This window comes from Canis lupus, chromosome 11 (assembly GCF_048164855.1).
Source record: "Canis lupus baileyi chromosome 11, mCanLup2.hap1, whole genome shotgun sequence".
Lineage (NCBI taxonomy): Eukaryota > Metazoa > Chordata > Mammalia > Carnivora > Canidae > Canis > Canis lupus.
In genome coordinates, this window is record NC_132848.1 from 61586714 (window position 1) to 61609783 (window position 23070).

Here is a 23070-nt window from a genome sequence, read left to right on the forward strand (position 1 = left end):
GGCAAATATTTGCAGAAAAAAAATCAAATTAAAAGATAGCTTTGTGATTCCAATCTTTCACATAGGGTTCATTTCTACATTTTAATTTCAATGCAGGTGACCTCTCATTATCTCAGACTTCCCACATCCCATCCAGGATGCCATCTTGTCCTCTCTTCCCCTTTCTTTTGCCTTAGTTCTGTCCTTGCCTAGACTACTCTCCTTTTCTTAATACCTGTGAGTCCCTTTATCTGTCATCATCTCTATCTTCTTTATCTGCTAAATCTTTTCCTTTTATTTTTTAAAATATCTTTACCATCTCTCTCCTTATTTTTAATCCAGGACTACCATTCTAGTCCAGTCCTTAGCAGAATTGTGTGAAATCACTAGAGGAACTGCAGGAAACATTAGTATCGGCTCAAGCATTAGTACTACTTAAAGGACGGATGGATGGGTGCTGAATGGATGGTTGAATAAACAATAGATCCAAACTCTGATCTTGTGCATTAATTTCCAAAACTGAATTTGATATAGGGTGTTTCTAGCTATTTCAAAAAATGCAAGGACTATTTCAAAACAAAATTAATTTACTTAAATATGGAAGTATGTATCATTAAGCTCTTTTAAGATTAAGTTTGCCAGTGAGTGTGGTTTGAAATGTGAGTAGTTTAAAGTAAACCAACAGTGTTAGAATATTTCCTTCCAACTAAATTAGGAATTGCCTCTTGAAGAAGCTCATTATCAGCTGCTGGCAATCTGTTAAGGGATATGAAGATGGACCTCAACCGTGAGTCCAAACTCTCAAAGGGGATAAGAACATACACTTCATATTAAGAAATCAGTATGGAAAAAAAAATCAGTATGGAGTACACCTGAATCAGTATTCAGCACCTGAATCCAAATTTTTTTGAAAAATCATTCACTCCAAATGACTTAACTCCAAACTGTTCCCATAGTCTCTGCATTTTAAAACTTACTCAGCTGCAGTTTGGAGATCTCTCACATCTCATATTCCAATAAACAACTCTAGGCCACATTCCCTAAATTTGCTTTCTTCTTGTTCGGCAGCCAGCCTCCAAGATGGCCCTCAATGATCCCTGCCTGCCAGTCTCCACACTCTGGAGTGGTCCTCTCCCATATTAATCCAGGTTTGTGTGACTGATAGACTTCTCTGGAAGTGATAGTGTGCCACTTCCAAGATTAATTTACAAAAGACTGTTGCTTCTCTCTTGGGCTCTCTTTCATTCTCAACCCATACCTATGACCTCATAAAGTCTTACATAACCAGTTGACTAAGGAAGAAAAAAACTCAGGCTGATTTACATCCCACAAATTCTGCATGATATGCAGATAGTACACAGAAATGAATGGCTGCAGCACGCTCGCCTCACTCTGGGATGGCCCTCAAGCAGAGTGGTAAAGGGAAATCCTTTAAGGGGGAGAGAATTATACCTTATTGTACATTTTGCCTGGAAAGAGATGGCCAGGGGTATGGATATACATTGACTCATGGGCTGTGGCTAATGGTTTGGCTGGATGGCCAGGGACTTGGATGGAACATGATTAGAAAATTGGTGAGGAGGAGGTGGTCTGGGAAAGAGATAATGTGAATCGACTTCTCCAAATGGGCATAGAGTGTGAAGATATTTACATCCCGTGTGGACGCTCATCAAAAGGTGACTTCAGCAGAGAGGGATTTAATAATCAGGTAGATAAGATGCCCACAAAATATGGATGTCAAATAGCCTCCTTCTCCAGCCATCTGCCATTGTTCAATGGATTTGTGAACAAAGCAGCAAGGATGAAGGTTTTATGTGAGCTCAGCAAGGCCTTTCATTCATCAAGTCCAATTTGACTACAAGTATTCCTCAGTACCTGGTCAACCAATAGCAAATACCAACAAGAAACGCTGATGTGGCACTTCCTGGGGTTCAGGTAGTCAGCTACGTGGCATACAGTTGATCATTTTAAATTGCTTCCATAATGGAAGCGGCAACACTTATTCAGAAGGGCAGAACAGACAGTTACTCGGGATGTGGACTTACCTCCCCCACCTGCACATCTTTAGGCAAAACTACCAGAATGCCTTACTTACAATCATGGGATTCCACATAGTGTCTCCTCTGACCAAAGAAGTGATTTCACAGCAAATTAAATGTAGGAATGAAGCCATGCTGATGGAATTCACTGGTTGAGCACCTGATTTGATAGAATGGTGGAATAGCATGTTGAAACTCAGTTATGGTGTCGTTGGGTGGTAAGACCTTGTGGATTTGAAGGAATATTCTCTAGGATGTGGTTAAGCATCCAAGATATGGTCCTATGTGTCTCCTAGAGAGAATTCACAGGTCTAGGAATCAAGAGATGAAAATGAGAGTGTCTCCTCTCACTCCTACCCCTGGTGATCCTGTAGCAAGTTGTGCTTCCTGTTTCTACAGGTTCAGGTTTTGCTGCTCTAGAAGTCGTATTTTCAGAGAGAGGATAGTTTCAGCTGGGGACCTATGATGACTTCATTGAATGGGAAGTTGGGGCTGCTGCTTAGCCACTTTGAGTTTGCATGCTTGTGAATCAACAGGCAAAGGTGACAGGCTGGGGTCATAGATCCTATCGGTGGAAATAGGGATGTCACTACACACTGGAAATAGGGAAGAATATTTCTGGAACACAGATCTGCACAAATCCTTATGTCCTATGATTAGAATAAATGGAACAATATCACAATCCAATTCAGGCAGGACTCTTAAGAGACAACATCCTTCAGGAATAAAGGTTTGGCTTCATTCCACCAGATAGGGAACCATGTTCAGCTGACTGTGTGCTGAGAGCAAAGGATTATGGACTAGATTGAGAAAGAAGATGGCTATAAACACTAGCTACAATCAGGTGACCAGTTGCAGAAATCAGAATCATAACAATTATGAGTGTTTCTTGCATATTTTGATATGATACATATAAAAGTATGTGACAAATGTTTATATGTATATTGACCAAATATTTTTTACTTTCCCTCTTTTATTCCCTTACCATCTATATAAGGTGTGTTAATGGTAGTTAACTTGATATCTCAATATTTAAGTTACAGCATAGTAAAAGATGAGTACAAATGAACTAGAATAGCTACATTTTTTTTTTAGCAAAGGACCAGATTGTAAATAATTTAGACTTTTCTGGGCTTTGTAGGCCATATACAGTCTCTTCTGTATCATTTTTTAAACAACTATTTATTTAAAAATATAAAATATATAAATGATGTTATTTTATATTTTCTGTATGTTATTTAAATGCTATAAGATTATTATAAAACATTTTTTAAAAGTTCTTAGCTCACAGGCGGTAGAAAAAAATCAGGTTGAGAGATCAATTTAGCCTATACACCATAGACTAGATTAGAAAAAAGAATGAACATTTTCCATAGACAAAAACAGAAATTTTGTATTACCTTCTGGGGAAAGAGTAGCCATGTATATGCAGAATAGGTGTATCATGTTAGGCACAACCTTGTTATTGTTTTTATTTGAAAATTAAGCATAGTTTGAGCACCAAGGTGACAAGTGGTAGACTGTGGTGGCTTTGTAGTATGTCAACTTAGCTGAAATGAACTACATTTCCCAGAGTTCCTTTCCCATCGTGTTGTCAGTTGGAATGGCTACAAGTTCTTGGGCAAGATTTGGAGGCAAAAGCCAAGCCACAGCCATTGTTGTAGAGGTTCACATATGTTGTTAGTCTCCAGGCTTACAATGGCATGGAGCAGTAGCCAGGCCTGCAACTGCTCTACCTTCTCTTGGATTCTCCTTTAGCTTCTCCAACTCTTGAGCCAGGTGATGAAAAATGCCAGCTTCTCCTACAGACACTCATATCATCAATATCAGAGGAACAGGAACTGCCGGCTTGTGCTTGTGGGTTCCAGCTTATTCTTGTAGTCTTCTACTTCACATCCTCTCTTCCTGACTCTGCCTTCCCAGCAGACTTTAAATTTCAGCAGCAGTTGCAAAGGCAAAAGCCTTAAATACTATCCAATTAGCTTCCACAATTGTGTAAAGTCAAATTCCTTTAAAAATTATGGGGATGCCTGGGTGGCTCAGCGGTTGGGTGCCTGCCTTTGGCTCAGGGCGCGATCCTGGAGTCCTGGGATCGAGTCCCACGTCGGGCTCCCTGCATGGAGCCTGCTTCTCCCTCTGCCTATGTCTCTGCCTCTCTATCTCTCTGTGTCTCTCATGAATAAATAAAATATTTGTTTAAAGTATGTACATACATATGCACATATATGTGTGTAATTATGTGTACATATATGTATGTGTGTATATAAATATATAATCTCCAAATGACATTGCTTCTCAGACTGGCACACCCTATTACTTAGTGGTAGTCTATCTTTAAGAGCTATTATACCATTCCCATCCCAGACTAAATGAACTAGCAAGTAGTAAGCCTTTGTAACTCAGAATCCTGAGTTTGGTATGTTGTCTTTACCCTGAGTGCTCAGTGAAAATCTGTGTCTACTGTTAAGGAAATTCCATTGTCTCAAACTCAACAAAGACTTTTGAGGAAACAAATTTTGCATAGTGTTAGTTTATTGTACCAAATTACTTCCTTATTATCTTTCTCACATTCAGAGAGATTCCAATTATAGAATGCATAGATTTCTATATACTGCTTTATTAACATAACCATAACACAAATTTATTTCAATACAAACAATTATATATAATCTGTAATCTTATTTGGCTCTGTTCTTTTATTTGTTTCTATCCTTACAATCCCATACTTTCACTAAACAGTTCCCATCAAGCTTACTTTGCGTCTTGCAGTCAGTTTATTACAGTGCAAAGCCAATTACTTTCAGACCATAGACTTACAGCCTGCTTTGTAGTCCTATGTCTTCCTATGGAACATACTTGATGAAACTTCCCTGCAATCCAAATTCCTTCATCTCAGGATTCCTGGTCCTTAGATGTTACTGGTTCCCATCAGAAGAGTAGGAGAATAAAATACTAAGTGGTGGCAGGAATGAGGGAGAACACAGCCAAAGGAAAGAAGATGAGTCAGAGGCAAAAATGAAGACTTAAAGAAGATGCAACAGCAACAAAAATAAATCCCTAACACTTGGTTCACATGTATTGTATGCTAGGCAGTGTGCTATGCTTTTTTTTTTTTTAATATTCAGTTTACCAGAAAATATTGATTTTCTGAATCAATATTCAGAATCAATAAAGAACTGAATAAGTTCTTCCTTATTCATCTTTTATTATAAATTATTTTATACAAATAAATACAATCAAGAAACTTCAAAGAAAAATAAAAAATATGAACACTCATGTTATCACCACCCAGTTTAAGACACAGAACTTTTTTTTTAAGTCTCTAGTATATTTATTTGTATAAAGAGTAAACAAAGTGCATATAGAGTAGTCACAGGTTTGACCCATGGTGATGTAGGGTTATTGAATAAATTTAAGTGGCAAGTTTATTGTTGCCATTACATCAATCCAGAGCTCTTTTTCAGGCTCAAAATGTGAAAAGTAATGATATCAAACAAATGCTAGACAGCATTAACAGAAAGTTTTTTCAGACTCTTGGTCATAAAGTTCTTATGGTTCACACTGAATCAGAGAGTAGACATTTTTGATTACCCAGCTACCTCCAAGCAAACTGAACACTGTCTAATAGAACACTGACTGGTTGCATACAGCATCCAAAACCAATGCTGGAACAAGTGGTAGAGTTATAAAAGGATATACATGAACATTTCTTAAAAGCACATACGATAGTCTCCTCTTTTCCCTTCTTGATACATCATCCTGATTTCCATTATGCCCAGAGGTAGCTAACAGATCTGCATTTTGTTTGTCTCATTTCTTAGCCCTCCTCAGAATTTGGCCTCATATATCCTAAAACAATATACTTAGTTTTGTTTGTGTACTTCATATAAGTAAAATCAAATAGCATAGAATCAAATTGCATTAAATCAAATTGCATATGATTTCTTTTTGCACTCAACCTTATGTTTGTGAAATGAATCCATGCTCTGTATGTGTGTGTGTGTATAGTTATGGTTAATTCATTTTCACTGTTGTAGGTTCTATGGCTGTACCCCACCTTATCCATTCACCTCTCCATAGACCTGTGCATTATTTACCATTCTGGTACAGTAACTAATTTTATTTTGAACATGGTTGAACATATCCTGATCAACATGTGAGTGATTTTCTTTTGCCTGTGAATATTATTGCCGGATTTGGTTATCCTCTACAAAGTAATTCTATATATTTCCCAAAGCAGTTGCACCAATATATATACCCATCAGTATCATTTAAAAAGTTCCCTTTAAAAAATAAAAATTTAAAAATAAAATAAAAAGTTCCCTTTTCTCTACATCATTGCCAGTTGTTAGCATTGTCAGGCTTTTAAATTTTTGCCAATATGGTGGGTGTGAAATTAAACCACATTGAGCTTTAGTTTGCATTTTCCTGATAAATAAAAGGATTGAATATTTTTCATATGTTTATTTGTTTTTCATCTTAAAATCATATTTGTTGTTGTTTTTCTACTACTGGATTTTTTTCCTTTCCTATTTTAAAGAGTTTTTAGTACTTGTTTATATATTCTGGAAACTAAACCCTGTCTCTTCTGTGCAGCAAATACTTTTTCCATTTTGTGGCTAATCATTTAGATTTCTTTATGCTAAGTAACAAAAGTTCTTAATTTTAATATGCTTAAAATGTATCAATCTTTCCTTTATGGCTTGTGCTTCTCTGTCTTATTTAAGATAATATTACCTACTTTGAGCTCTTAAAAAATTCTATTTATTTCAATAAGTTTTAGCATTGCCTTTCACATTGAGTTATTTAATTCACTTATGTAATAGAGACACATTTCATTTTTCTATTTGACATTAAAAAAGACTACATTTCCAGCCAGCCTTATAGTTTGGTGGAGCCATGGGGAATATATCTTGGGCCCTAAAAATTTCCTGTATAATTCTCAGTGCTCACTGTCATTCCCTCTCCGCCCACAGATACAGAAGAAGCAGAGAACTAAACCAAAGAGAGGACAGAGCCACTAATTAGAAAGATGCTGGGTCTGTGAATGATAATGAGCATCAGGGCATCAACACATCTCTCCTCTAAACAGGCATTGGAATGTGGCACAAATAAGTAAACCTCTTTAGGGTTAATCCATTATAATCTGGAAAGTTAAGGAAAATAGCATATCCAACTAATAAAAACCGGGAATTCATTTTTTTGTGTGGTAAGAAGGAAGGGTCCAATTCATCGCCTTCATTTGAATAAACAATAGTCCAAGCTTTATGTAATAGAGTAAGTCCACCATTTCCTCATTCACCTGCATTGCCACATCTGTCATATGTCAAATTTCCAAATATGTGTGGAAATGTGCCTGAGGGGTTCAATTTTATTCCTGCATTAGTACTGCATGGCTTTAATCTCTATAGCATTAGGATAAATCTCATGATGTGGTAAGACAAGAATTCTCACTTTATTCTACTTTGTGGAGAATTTCTATGCTTTTCTTGGACCTTAACTGTTCCATATATAGCTCAGAATCAGCCTCATAAATTTATGGAAAAACTTTATGAGATTTTTACTGGAATTTCTTTGAAGCAGTAGATAAACTAAAGGAGAACCTAGTTCCTCAGAATATTTAGGCGTCTTATTCATTAGTTTAGTACTTGGTATTTTTCAATATGGTTTTCTAATTCTATCCAGAAAAGCATTAACTCCAAATATTAGATACTATTTGTGATAGGCAGAAGAATACCCCCTTTCTCAAAGGTCAACGTCCTAATTCCAAAAATCTACAAATATGTTAACCTATATGATAAAATGGACTTTGTAGATGTTATTAGGGCTAAGAATTTTAAAATGGGGAGATTACCTGGAGATTATCCTGAGTTCAATCTAATCACAGAGATCCTTAAAAGCAAAGAACCCTTTTCCTGGCTGTAGTCAGAAGGAGTTTGTCTATGGATAGAGTATGCTCAGAAAAACGCTTTGAAAATGAAGAGGGACAAAAGCCAAGGAACATGGGTGCCCTCTAAAGATGGACATGGTTGGGGATCCCTGGGTGGCTCAGTGGTTTAGCACAGCCTTCAGCCCAGGGCATGATCCTGGAGTCCCGGGATCGAGTCCCACGTTGGGCTCCCTGCATGGAGACTGCTTCTTCCTATGCCTGTGTCTCTGCCTCTCTCTCTGTCTCTCTCATGAATAAATAAAATCTTTTTAAAAAATTTAAAAAGCAAAGATGGGCATGGCAAGGAAACAAATTCTCCCCTTAGAGCCTCTGGAAAGGAATTCAGGCCTGCTGACACCAGGTTTTAGCCCAGTAAGACGGCATCAGACTTCTAACTCACAGAACCCTGAGATAATTAGGGTGTGTTTTTTAAAACCATTAGATTTGTGGAAGTTTCCTATGGTGGAAATAGAAAACTAATACAATATTATTATTGTTCTATATAATTAGAGTTTGTTCAACTTTATCTGTATATTAATAATTTTTGTTGCTAATGATTCTTTCTGAATGACAGACCATCTTCCTGGCATTGTTTTCGTTCTTTCTGAAGTAAGTTTCAGAGAGTAGTTCACTGAAAGTCTGTTTACGGAATTCTCAGGTTTTTGCTTCCCTTTATTTTGTCTTTGTTTTTGAAAAAGTTCTACTGACTATGTAAGTCAAGGTTGACAGTTATTTTCTCTCAGGCCTTTGAAGATACTCCACTGTCTTATTAAAAAAATCAGGTATCTGACTATTTGATTGTCTTTCATTAGGTAGCCTGTCCTTCCTCTCTGGCTACATTTAAACTTTCTGACTGAGGTTTTCTTCAGCTTCACTGTAATACATCTAAATGTATTTTTTTAAAGATTTTATTTTATTTATTCATGAGAGACACAGAGAGAAAGAGAGGCAGAGACACAGGCAGAGGGAGAAGCAGGCTCCATGCAGGGAGCCTGACGTGGGACTCGATCCTGGGTCTTCAGGATCATGCCCTGGGCCAAAGGCAGCACTAAACCACTGAGCCACCCGGGCTGCCCTAAATGTATTTTTTTTTAATTAAACCTTTTCTGGGTGTTTGCTTTGTTTCTTGAGTATGAGGATCCATGTCTTTCACATTCCTCATCTTTTCCAATGTTTTGTCTTCCCAATTGTCTCTGTTATCTTCTTTTGCAACTCTATATGTTAAACTTTCTCACTCTATCTCCTAACCTGATTTTGATATTTTCTGTTTCCATGTCTTTCTGAACTTCATTCTGGATAATTCATTATTGGTGGTTGTTTGAAAGTGGATACAGTTGAACAGAGACAACCACCTGTGTCATCAAGGTTAGAGGCCATAATGCGAAGATTGAGCATTGGAAATCCTAGGATTCTAGATCAAGTAGAAGAGGAGATGCAGTGTGGAAAATATTAACAAAGTATGGAGAACAGGAAGGTAAGGTATGTAGAAACTTTCAAGATAACGTTTAGAAAATTATTTCTGAAAGGAAAATAATGGGAAGCCTATGTTAAAGAATTGATTTCAATCTCCCACCCTGGCATGTGAATAGAGAGAATGTACCTTATATGCATTTTTCTCTGCTTAAAGTCAGAGAATATATGGCATTAAAAAAAAAATCAGAGGGAATGTCCTGATCTATGTATGAACTAGGCCACAAAATTCAAGGGCTAAATATGTTAAACAGGAAAGGAGTGACAAACTTAAAATATGTAGGATGGAGAAGAGTCACTACAAAAGGCTGAAGTGCAGAGACACTGTTGTGATTGTAAGCACAAGCATTTTCTGTGTATTCTTATTGATAGTACCAAGTAGTGTAAGGTACATTTCTTTGTAAAAAATCAAAATATCACATCTAAAGCTAAAACCCCTTTGATTATACCAATTTCAGAACATTCTTCTTCTAGAGCACCCACTATCTAGACCTCCTATTTATATAAAAAGATGCCCCAATAAAACACATAGACCAGTTGTGTGTGTGGTGAGTGTGTCATTTATGTATGTATCTCAAATAAGGTTGGAAAACTTATAGGTAGATGTGGGATACTAGAAAGCCAGAATGAAACTGACAATATTCTAATCAGGAACTAGCCAGGCCCTAACAAGGGACTGACAGAGCAAAGGAAGTTGATAAATGAGTATATGTGAAAGAAGAAAGATTTGAAAGTAAAGATAATGCCAGAGATTTGGGCTTAAGTACCAGGATAGCAGCTGGTGATTCCCTTGGTATTTAGGAAGTAGGGCAGTTGGGAAAATTTTAAATGAAACAAAGACATTTGTCTGAGGCACACTGATTTGAAGTGGAAGTGACCTCAAATCTGATTAAAATCTTTAATCAAATGACAATTTTCTATGACTTGAAATGTACTTATTTGACTATCTATTTAATAACTGGTCTACCCTATGGAATATTGATGGATATTTACCTCTATTCCAGTAATTTTTATTTTCTGAATCCTATATTCTTTTAAAAGATTTTTTCTTAAAAATATTTTTCTTTTAAAGAATATTCTTTAAAAAATAATTCTTAAATAAAATAATAATAAAATAATAAATTCTTCATTGGGCAGAACTATGTGACCTCAGTCATCACTTACCTTCTTTTGACTTGAAAATGCCTATGTTTAAATAAGGGGACATGGATTTCCTTTTCTATCATTATTGCAGACTAGGTACTGTAACTTACCCTTCTGCTGAAAACAACTATGAATGTTGAAAATTTTTATCTACCTCCTTAAATGCATTGATAGGATAACTACAAGGCAAATAAAAAACTCAGTGAAGTCAGGATCCCAGAAGTGTTCTTATATAAGAGGATAGGGGTAAGTTAGAAACAAATCCAAATTATCCTTTCTTAAATGCTCCATCCAATACCCAACACCACACAGAATTCCAGGAAATTTTCCTACCTTAAACTATGGTGCTTAATGTAAAAGTAAAAAAAAAAAAAAAAAAAAATCCCTCTTGAAAATTGTGAAACAAATGCATACCCTCAGGGTTTATACTTCAATTTACATTGACTAGATTCTCTGAAAAATCCTTAAATCAATAATACTGTGGTTTCAAGTAGTTCTGGCCTGGTTGTGTCCCTCCAAAATGTGACAGAAGCAAATGCAGATGCTTTTTGGAGGACCTTACCTCCATCACACTTTTTAAAGAATTCTGATAGATAATGTTCTACATAAGATAACAAACAGCAGAAAAAGACTGTAAAGGACAAAGGGGTATGAATTATCAAATATAGTTTACAAAAGAACCATATTTAATATGTTTCAGAAATACAAGAAAAATGAGCAGGAAAAAAATAAGATACAAGAAGGGAACAAGCATTTTTGGCAAAAAAAAAATATAGAACCTCTAGAAATGAATTTTATAATAATTAAATTAAAAATTCTGTGGATCACATAAACCTCCCAGTAGAAAATTAGAGGAATAATAGGTGAACTGGAAGGTGATCTGAGAAACTACTTGGATGTAGATTGAGAGACAAAGAGATGGAAAAATATACAAAAGTAATAGTAGAGATATGGAGCAAAGAGTGAGACAATTTCTCCTTTAAAGAGGAGAAAAGAGGGAGAAGGTAGTAGGGCAAGATTTGAAAATTTTCTCATGATAATCACTGGGTGCTATAAGGAATTATTGAATTGTACTATATTATACAATTGTACTATATTGTATACCTGAAGCCACTATAACATGGTATGCTAACTATAAAAAATAAATAAATAAAACCTATGTGTAGAAAAAATAAAAAGCAAAATATAAATTAAAAACATTTTGAAAATTTTCCAGAATCAGTAACAATAATGCATACATACTCTCAAGAATCCCCAAATATTGCAAACATAAAAGAGTCCAGATCTAGACAAATCATATTGAAATTGTACAGCAGTAAACTGCAAAGATATCATCTTAAAAGACTCTTTGTATTAACAGATGCAATAATAGACTGGGGATCAATGAACTCTTTCTGTAAAGGAACAGATGGTAATTACTTTAGGGTTTGAGGGCTGTACGGTCTATGTTGCAAATACTCAGTTCTGTCATTATAGTAAAAGCAGCTACAAACTTTGTAAATGAATAAGAATGGATATGTTTTAATAAAACTTTATTTACAAAAAACCAGGTGGTGATTCAGATTTGGCAGACAGGCTATACATAGATTGTTGACCTTTGGTTAGACTGACATCTGACTCTTTAACAGCAAAAATGGAAGAGAGAAGGCATCTTTCTTTTTTTTTTAAGAGTTTATTCATTTATTTAACACAGGGAAAGAAAGAGAGCCTGCCTGTGCAAGTACAAGCAGGGGGAGGGGCCAGAGGAGGGAGAGAGAGAAGTAGGCTCTCCACTGAGCAGGGAACCTGGGATCATGACCCAAGCCAAAGGTAGATGCTAAACTAACTGAGCCACCCAAGTGCCCCAGGAAAATATCTTTAATAGAGTTAAATAAAAACAGTTGCCAACCTACATTCCCATAGCCAGCAAAATAGCATTCAAGAATGACGTAAAATGAAGACATTTCCCAGAAAAAAAAAAAAAAAAAACAGAACAAGACAAAACCTTGGTAGATTTTTACCACCAGTTCATCTTCACCAATATTCTAAGGATATACCCTTAGATGAAAAAAAAGTGATCTCAGATTTAAAAAAGCAATAAAAATAATAAATATGAGAGTAAATAAAAAATCAAAATCAACTGTATAAAACAAAATAACAACAATGTAAAAAAAAAAAAAAAAGAAACAAAAACAAGGTAGAGTTAAAATTCCCCAAAATAATAGCATTTACTATGGAGGGGTGACTAGAATCAAGCACTCTAAGTCCTTGAATTGTAGGAGGAGGATAGAAATATTGACTAATTTTAGACAATGAAACTTTATGTATATAAATTAAATATATGTAAATGTATGTAAATTTAACTTTCTAAAGTAAGAACTACAAAATGGAAATAGAAAATGAAAATCCAAACTAGTAAAGGGGAAATAAAATGAGAAAAAAAATCTGTCTAAAGAAAACCAAAAAAGAAGAGACATTATCTATATAGATATTGCTTATCTATAAGATCATATAAATAAGTCTACATATATAAGCAATTGAAACTAATATAAATATACTGAATGCTTCGAAAAAAATTTTGAATGTTGATGCTGGTTTAAAAAAAAGTCCTCCATCTACTACTTTAGAAAAAAATAGCAATTTAAGCCTAAAGCAAGCAGAAGAAATAGTAAAAAATTAGAATGAAATCAATGAGATTAAAAAGAGTAAAACAATAGAAACCAAAAGCTGGTGCTTTGAAAAGATCAATAAGCCAGCCTAATGAGGAAAAAAAAGAAGACACAAATTATCAATATCAATGAAAGAGGGGTCATCATACTGATCCTTTGGGCATTAAAAGGATAATAAAGGAACATTACAAACAACTCTATCTCCACAAATTTGATGACTTAAATGAAATAGACCAATTCCTTCAAAGACACAAACTACCAAAATTAATACACACACAAAAATAAATCATCTGAATGGGCCTATACCTATTCAAAAAACTTGAATCATTAGTTCATAACCTCCCCCTCCAAAAAAAAAAAAAAAAAAAAGAGAGAGAGAGAGAGAGAGAAGCAAACAAATAAAACAAAACCCAAACCAAAAATGAACGCGGTCCAGATGGTTGCATTGGTGAATCCTATTAAATATTTAAAGATGAAATTGTACCAATTCTCCACAATCTCTTCCAGAAACAGAAGCACATAAAACACTTCTAAGCTCACTTTAGAAAACTCTTAGCTTAGAAAACACTCCTAAACTCCGAGGCCAGAATTAATCTAATTTCAAAGCCAAACAATGACAGTACAAGAAAGGGAAGCTATGAACCAATATCTCTCATGAACATACAAAAATCATCAATAAAATGTTAGCAAATCCATTTCAACTATGTATAGAAAGGAATCATACACCATGACCAAGTGGGATTTGTTCCAGATTCAAAATGTGGAAATTAATCAAAGTACTTCACTACATCAACAGCCTAAAGACCAAAAACAAAACAAAACAAAAAACACATGGTAATATCAATTGAATCAGAAAAAGCATTTAAGAAATCCAATACCTAGCATAATAATATCACTCAGTAAACTAGAAATAAAGGAGAATTTTCTAAACTTGATAAAGAACATCTATAAAAAAAACATGACAACTAATATTCTATTTACTGGTGATAAACTAGATGCTTTAACCGTAATATTGGGAATAGGTCAAGGGCATCCCCTCTCTCATCACTCTTATTTAACATTTTAATGGGGACCTAGCTGGTTTAATTACATGAAGAAAAGGAAATAAAAGTATACAAATTGGAAAGGAAGAAATAAAATGACTTTATTTGCAGAATGATTATATGCATAGAAAATCCCACAAATTTGCCAAAAAAAGACAAAAACCAACAAAACAACAGACTTATGGACCCCATAAGTAAATATACAAATGTTGCAGGGTATAGATTAATATACAAAAGTCAATGCTTTCCTATATACTAGCAATGAACAATTGGAATTTGAAATGTTTACGAAAACCATTTACAATAGCACCCCAAAAGAAAATGCTTAGGCATAAATCTAACAAAATATGCAAAGGATCTACCTATGGAAAGTTACAAAACTCTAATGAAAGAAACTATAGAAGATCTAAATAAATAGATATTCTGTGTTCATGGTTTGGAAGATTCAGTATTGTTGTCTTCCCAACTTGATTTTCAACACACTTCAAATCAAAATCCCAGCAAGCTATTTCATAGATAATAACAAATTTATTTTGAAGTTTATGTGGAGAGGCAAAAGATCTAAAATAGCCAACAGAGAACAAAAAGAACACAATTCAATTTCAATACTTACTAACAAGCTACAGTAATGAAGACAGCCATGGTATTGTTGAAATAAAAGGCACACAGATCAACTGAAAAGACCAGAGTCCAGAAATAGACCCATAGAAATATAGGTGCTGATCTTTGACAAAAGAGCAAAGACAATTATATGTATTGGTTTACTGTTGCTATTGTAACAAAATACCATAAATTTCATGGCTTACATGGCATAAATTTATTATGTTATGATTCTGGAGGTGAGATGTTTCACATGGATCTCACTAAACTAAGATCAAGTTGCCTGCAAGACAGTTCTTTCAGGAGTTATAGGGAAGAACCCAGTTCCTTACCTGTTTCAGCTTCCAGAGGCACTACATTCTTTGGCTCATGGATCAATTCCATCTTCAAGGCCAACCAAGTCTTTCTCATATTGTGCCAGTCTGATGCTGTTTCTATCAACACATCTCCTTCTCTGACTCTGATTCCTTCACCTCCTGTTTTCACACTTGAGGACCCTTGTGATTATTGTGGGTCCGCCTCTATAATCTTAGATAATCTTCCCATCTCAAAATAATCTGGATAGCAATCTTGATTCCATCTGTAACTTTAATTCCCCCTTGCCATGGGGCCTAACAATTTCTGGGTAATTAGACATGAGCATCTTCGGTGGGGGTGGGGCATTATTCTACCTATCACTGCAACTCAGTGGAGAAAGAATGGTCTCAACAAATGGTGCTGAAACAATGCATGTCCATATGCAAAACTGTGAATCTAGCACAGATTTTTTTACAGCCTTCACAAGAATAAATCTGAATGGATTATGGGCCTAAATGTGAAATACAAAACTATAAAACTTCTTAAAGAACATGTAAAAGAAAGTCTATGTGACCTTGGGTTTGGTGATGAGGTTTAGGTAAAATGCCAATAGCATGAATCACAAGAGAAAACATGGATATGCTGAGATTTATTAAAATGAAAAACTTCTGCACTGCATAAACACTGTCAAAAAAATTAAAAATAAGCCATAATCTGAGGGAAAATATTTTAAAACATCTATATGATAAAGAACTTGTATCCAAAACACACAAAGAGCTCTTAAACTCAACAAAAAGAAAATGACCCAATTTAAAAATGGGCAAAAGATCTGAGCAGAACTTCAACCAAAGGAGATATATAGACAGCAAATAAGCAAAGAAAATATGCTCAACATTATTTATCATTCAAGAATTACAGATTAAAACTGAAGGGAGATATTCCTACACATTTATTAAAAGAGCAAAACAAATAAACAAAATAACCCAAACCTGACAATATCAACTGCTGTTGAGGATGAGCAACAGGAACTCTCATTCTTTCTTGGTAGGAAACCAAAATAATATAGATTCTTTGGAAGATTGCTTGACAGTTCCTTACAAAGCTAAACATAATCTTACCATACAGTTTAGTAATTGTACTTCTATTTATTTACCAAACTGATCTGAAAACATGTCTACACAAAAACCTGCTTGTAAATGATTGTAACAGCTTTATTAATAATTGTCAAAACTAGAAGCAAACCAGATGTCCTTTGATAGGTGAAATGATATACAAACTATGGTATATCCATATATGGATTATTATTCTATGATGAAAAGAAATGAGTCATCAAGCCATGAGAAGACATGGATGAATTTTAAATGCACATTGCTCCATAAAAGAAGCCAATCTGAAAATGGTAGGCACTGTTATTCTAATTAAATGCATCCTGGAAAAGGGAAAACTAGGATGATTTTTAAAAGATCAGTGTTTGCTAAGAGTTTGGGGGATGGAGTAGATGAAGTGCAGGGCAATGATATTTTAGGGCAGTGCAACTATTCTGTATGATATTATAATGGTAAAACCATGACAATGTGCTTTTGTCAAACCTGTAGAACTTGACTATATCAAAATAAAATAGCTTTTGCACAGCCAAGGAAACCAGTAACAAGACAAAATGCAACCTACCGAATGGGAGAAGATATTTGCAAATGATATAAATGATAAGGAATTAATATCCAAAATATCCAATATCCAAGGAACTCATACAACTCAACACCAAAAAAAACCCCAAACAGTCTAATTAAAAGATGGACAGAGGAACTGAAAAGACATTTTTCCAAAGAAGACATACAAATGGCCAACAGACACATGAAAAGATGCTCAACATCACAAATCATCAGGGAAATGCAAGTCAAAGCCACAATGAGATGTCCCCTTACAACTGTCAGAAAGTCTAGAATCAAAAAGATAAGAAATCACAATGTTGGCGACGATGTAGAGAAGAGATCCCTTGTGCACTGTTGGTGGGAAATGTAAATTGGTGCAGCCACTACAGTAAACAGTATGGCGATTGCTCAAAAAATTAAAAATAGAAACACCACATGATCCAGTAATTCTACTACTGGGTATTTATCTAAAGAAAATGAAAACACTAATTCAAAAAGACATATGCACCCCTATGTTAATTGAAGAATTATTTACAATAGCTAAGATATGGAAGCAACCCAAGTGTCCTTCTATAGATGAATGAATAAAAAAGAAGTGGTAAATATATACAATGGAATATTACTCTCCCATGATAAAGAATGAGATCTTGACATTTGCAACAACATGGATGGACCTAGAGGGTATTATGCTAAGTGAAATAAATCAGCCAAAGAAAGACAAATACCATATGGTTTCACTCATATGTAGAATTTTAAAAACAAAACAAACAAAAACCCGACTCTTAAATACAGACACCTGGTGGTTGCCAGAACCAACACGGAGGGGTGAAATAGATAAAGGGGATCAAAAGTACATTTATCTTGATGAGCACTGAGTAATATAAAGAATTGCTGAATCATTATATTGCACACCTGAAACTAATATAATACTGTATGTTAATTATATTTCAATTTAAGGAGAAGAAAAAAAAAACCCTGTAGAACTTCATAGCACAGAAAATAAATTTTAAGATATGCAAATTAAAAAAAAATCTTTTAGGGGGTGCCTGGGTGACTCAGTCAGTTGAGTACTGGATTCTTGGTTTCAGCTCAGATCGTGATCCTACAGTTGTGGGATTGAGCCCCATGCGGGGCTCTGCACTCAGCACGGAGTTGCCTTCAAATTTCCTCTCCGTTTCCTTCCCTCCTGTCCTCTCTCTCTCTCTAAAATAAAAAAAATTAATTAAATATTTAAAAAAAATTGAGAACGTTATGGAGTCCCAGTGTGGAATGCAGAGTGCAACAAAACAATTTATCTTTATTATAAATATTAAAAACAGCTTCACTGACGGAAGTATGGGAAAGAGTTGTTGACCTAAATAACTTTGGAAATAAATGGAGTCTGTAAACAAAAGGCAAAAGAATCTGTAAATAAGTGTTATATTCCAGTTGATAAAGTTGTTTCCCTTGGAGGTGTGTGTAAAATTTTTGATACTACTCTACACAAATACTGGAACTCAAAAATTAAGTAACTGGATGGCAGAGGGTGGGAGCCAAGTTTCTCACTCTTGGAGTAGGAGGTTACGCATTGCAAGAAAAGGGTATAGTGATCTACATAATAATTGATTAGAACTGGGGACAGCAATACAAACTCATGTTTAGTGTGTGTGTGTGTGTGTGTGTGTGTGTGTGTGTGTGTGTAGAAATAGTATAAATATGTGTTTATATACTTGGGTTAGAATACACATATATTTCCTTGATGTATCAGCTGAGAGGATCTAGAAGCAATGATACCTCAGTAGCAGTTGAGTATACCTAATACCCAGATCTCGGTTTCTAATACCACTCTCTGATTTAAAAAAAAAAAAAAAAAAAAATAGGGCTTCTTAGGAAAATGGCTGATATTAGGTCAGGGAAAGGAAATAAATAAGATGAATCTGGAGTATCTTCTTTTGCCAGAGAGTAAAGGAATGCTACAAGCAAACAATAAAACCCCCTACAAGGGATCCGTGGGTGGCCCAGAGGTTTAGCGCCTGCTTTCAGCCCAGGGCATGATCCTGGAGTCCAGGGATCAAGTTCCACATCGGGCTCCCTGCATGGAGCCTGCTTCTCCCTCTGCTTGTGTCTCCGCCTTTCTCTCTCTGTCTCTCATGAATAAATAATAAAATCTTTTTTAAAAAATGAAATAAATAAAAATAAAACCTTCCACAATGATGGGGTATGTCAAATGGAAACAGGAGTCATCTGGAAGAGCTCCTAATGGCCAAAACTGGAACAATTTGAGCAATATAATAAAGTATTGAATTATAATCTGAGGTAAAAAATAATTATCTGTGAGTTCATAACCATATAAATGATTGAATAAGTGGGAGGGAAGAAAAAATCCAAATCATTTGTGTAGACTGCCTGCCTGCATGGAGATGGAGCATAAACTCTTACCTCCTTAACAGTGAGCTGCATATGTTGACTTTCTTCCGAAGAGTACAGTGTGAAAAAAGTAGAGAGAAACTTTATGGTGGGGAAAACTGACAAACATTGCTTCGGCCAGGTTATCAAGGTCAACATCAACAGTGATAAGTCATGTTGAAACTATGTACCTTTGATACATGTAATGAAAAAATACCTTCCCCCTATCATCTTCCTTCCAAAATATATATAACACATCTAATCGTGTGTAACCATGTATAAAGCCTTAGATGAATCCCGATTGGGGAACATTCTACAGAATACCTGATTCCTTTAATCTGCCAAGGTCATGCCAAAAAGTGTAAGTCTAAGAAACTGTCACAGTCATGAGGAGCTTATGGAGACATGATGACTAAATGTAATGCGGTATCCGAGACGGATTCGGGGAGCAGAAAAGGGACGTTATTCCTAAATACTAGGAAATCTGAATAAAGTGTGGATTTGATAACATATCAGTATTGGTTCATTAATAATAAATGTGCTATACTAATGTTACATGCTCATAATAAAAAAAAATTGGTGTGAGATACCTACAATCTCTCTGAATTATCTTCACAATTTTTTTCTAAGTCTAAAACTGTCCTAAAATAAAAACGTTCACTTAAAAAATTATTTTTTTAAACCAGAAGAAGGTGAAAGGAAGAACAAAATACTTGGAAAAAGTGAAATGGACAAATGGCACAAAAATAACATAATTACATTGTTTATAGGACGAACTCTAGTTAAGAGGCAGAGATTGTCAGACTAGATCAAAGAGTAGGATTCAACTTAGGTTCTCTAAAATTGGTACATTTTAACCATATGGATACCAATAGATTGAAAGTAAAAAGATGGGAAAAGATATATCATGAAACCTGTAAGCACGAGAAAGCTAGAGTGTTTATATCAATATGAAATAAAGCATGCCCCAAAGCAGGGAATATTACCAAAGGGAAAGAAGAACATTTTGGAGTGACAAAACAGCCTATCTTAAATATACGCTACATTCTACAGTCCTTTTTTTTCTAAAGGGAGGGCTGGGCTACATGATTTCTAAAATCCTTCCTGTTCTAAGTATTGTGATTCTAGGGCTGGCCAGTGGCAAGTCTGATTTCTAAGAGTGAGCACATCTTGCTCTGCGTCTACAAGTCCATAAAGGGCTATTGGATTCACATGGATAAATTCTGATGGGCTCTTTCTGAACAGATTTGTCTATGTAGAAAATAATGCAGAATATTTTGCTTGAATTCAAATGAAATTTGCATTAACCTTTGTAAGTGGGGAAGCATAAAGAAATAGCACAAGAGGTTTGTAGATATACCAGACCATAAGATTGTTTGCTTACGAAAGCTGTTGAACTATTTATTTGATCCACACCACACACATTTTGGAAGCATTGAACTGAAAGCATAATAGACCCTAGGGTGTGTATGTATTCTAGAGAAAGAGAGAGACTTGCATTCAAATGAATGCATTTTGTTTAATGCATGTTTTAGAACCATACTTGAAAAGTACTCTATGAAATTTCAATTTGATTTTGCTGGGTCATTTTCATTTAGAACTTAGTAAAAGCTAAACTGCCTAATGAATATTTAGTATACCTTAGACAGTTCAGCATTTTCAACCCTGCATTAAATTGACACATCAAAACAAAAATATATTATTTTTCAAATTCTTCTTGGTTTTTCCTTTTGTGCCTCCTAAATAAAGACAGTCTGATAGCTGGAAATACTGGTATAAAATGAAGAGGGTAATGAGTAGGAAAAGAGAGGTTAGGAAGGTATAATCAATTGTGAGCTTCAATGCAATCATAAACCATGAGAGCTAAATAACTCCTATCTCTACCTTTGCCCTTTCGTTGTAATAATGCACACGGAGATTTTTAAGTAATATAAGCTTGAGATAAAAACTGAAAAGTTCAATTATCTTAGCAATGAAACATTAGGAAGGAAAAATGGATATGTTTGAATAAGTGATAAGAGTGGAAATATAACATAATGATATTTCAGTTACAAAATTAATTTACCTCAGATATAAGAGGGTACATTTTCCTATACTGATTGTTAATAATTTTTTTGGCTTAGTTTAGCAAATTGTAAATCTTCCCTGTTGATGTCTAGTAATTATGTATTCATTTGAATTACAAAAATTATTATCATAATATTTTAGCCTCTTGGGAGCTACAGATTTTTTTCCATATTTCAACCATTTCTGCATTTTCTGGAACTCAGAATGACATATTCATTTTTCAATTTTTATAGAAATATACTTGAGTTTAAATTTGATGTGATTCTAATTTGCCTTGTTGAAAAAAAGAACTCATTTCAAAGTGTGTGCATGCATACACATGCATGTGGTTATGTGTGCACTTGTGTGTATAAAATAACCAGGTTACCTCACTGGAATAAAAAGACACTGAAGAACTGGGTTTATATTAAGTTAAGAGAGAATAGAAACAGAGGAATGAGAAGACCACAAACTGAGGGCAGGGTCATTCTTAGTTTAAACCTAATGAAGGCAGATGGGGTAGAGGGGGGCAGGAAAGCGGGAAACCAAATACAGTCTTACTCCGTATGCATATAATAAAAAAAGTCAGCAAATTATGAAAAACAAAAATGTTACACAGATTGTTTTATAGTGAAAAGCTTAGGTATAAGAGAAAAAACAATTTGAAAGAAAATGGAATAGTGCCATTTCCTCTTTCATTTGCCATTGGTTCCCTAAATAGGTATTGAGTCTCTTTGAAGTGCCCGGACACTGTGCTGACTGGAGATGACACAATGTCTAACCTTCTCAAGACCTTCCATTCCCTGACTGGAAGGCAGTGCGGCGTGGGAGCTTGCCCATTGTTGTATGGCGGCCAAGAATGGAGGTTTGGATGGAAATATGGAGAGTGAATACTTCTAGGATTTCCCAAGGCCAGTATTTCCGTGACCTTCATTTCCACTTCTCCCAACTTCATCTTTTTGGGGGGAGTCTGAGCACGAGTTCCATGTATGTAACCTTAAGATTATTTCTACCTGCAAGTTGTTTGAGCCACCTCCTTCCTCCTACCAGCTTCTCTCCTTGTGTCCAACATTAGTACAAGACCATGTTTCTAAATATACTTCCTAAAAGACCCCAGTTTCAATGAAAGTGAATCATTCACATATTCCAAAATGGGCAGAAAATCTGGGGAAGGGGGATGCGAGCAGTTCAGCTGTTGTCTACTCTTCTCTTATGCTTTCCCTGATGATGTGTGCATTCACGATTTCTGCATTTTTCTGACTTTCCCTCTTGAAGTGACCCTCCTTGTAGACTGGAGTCCTTCAAGTCTAAGAACATATTCTAATCCTCATTGATATTATCCCCTTGTCCCACCCAGAGTTCAGCAGCTCGTGGAAATCATTAGATTACATTAGAATGTACGCTCACATTTTGCTGGTGAACATTTGACACCCCCTTCCTGCCTCCCTAAAAAACAACAGCAAACCTGGTCACACAGGACCTAGCACCTGGCAAGGATCTTCTGCGAAGTATTTCTGGAAGTCCTCAGAGGGTGTCTCATGGGTACACAAACAAGTCTGTGCCTGTTGGCTGCTGCACAACCCCGCCTCCTACCTCTGGCTGACAGCCAGCAGTGACGCAGGTGCTCTGCCCCTGCATTTCCAGGATGTCCCCTTGGTGCTTGTTGCAGAAATTTAGGCTTGTAAAATGTTATTATTTTGCTTACAGTTGTTCAATTTTCAACTGCAGACAGTGGCAGCATATATTTCTGAGGTGCTAAGTTAGTGTCGTCTACCTTTAGGAACTACTAGATTTGCAAATATCTTAGCCCCAGCTATTGATGGGTATAAATAATTATATGTA

At 35.4% G+C, this 23070-nt stretch overlaps 1 long non-coding RNA gene across 1 annotated transcript; it reads left to right on the plus strand.

Moving 5' to 3' along the window:
* The first annotated feature begins 1287 nt into the window (after positions 1 to 1287).
* LOC140600282 (uncharacterized) lies at positions 1288 to 22322 on the plus strand. The gene is made up of 3 exons (XR_012003518.1): positions 1288 to 1395; positions 9273 to 9421; positions 21950 to 22322. It is a non-coding gene; the product is annotated as an uncharacterized lncRNA (long non-coding RNA).
* Positions 22323 to 23070: the final 748 nt, after the last annotated feature.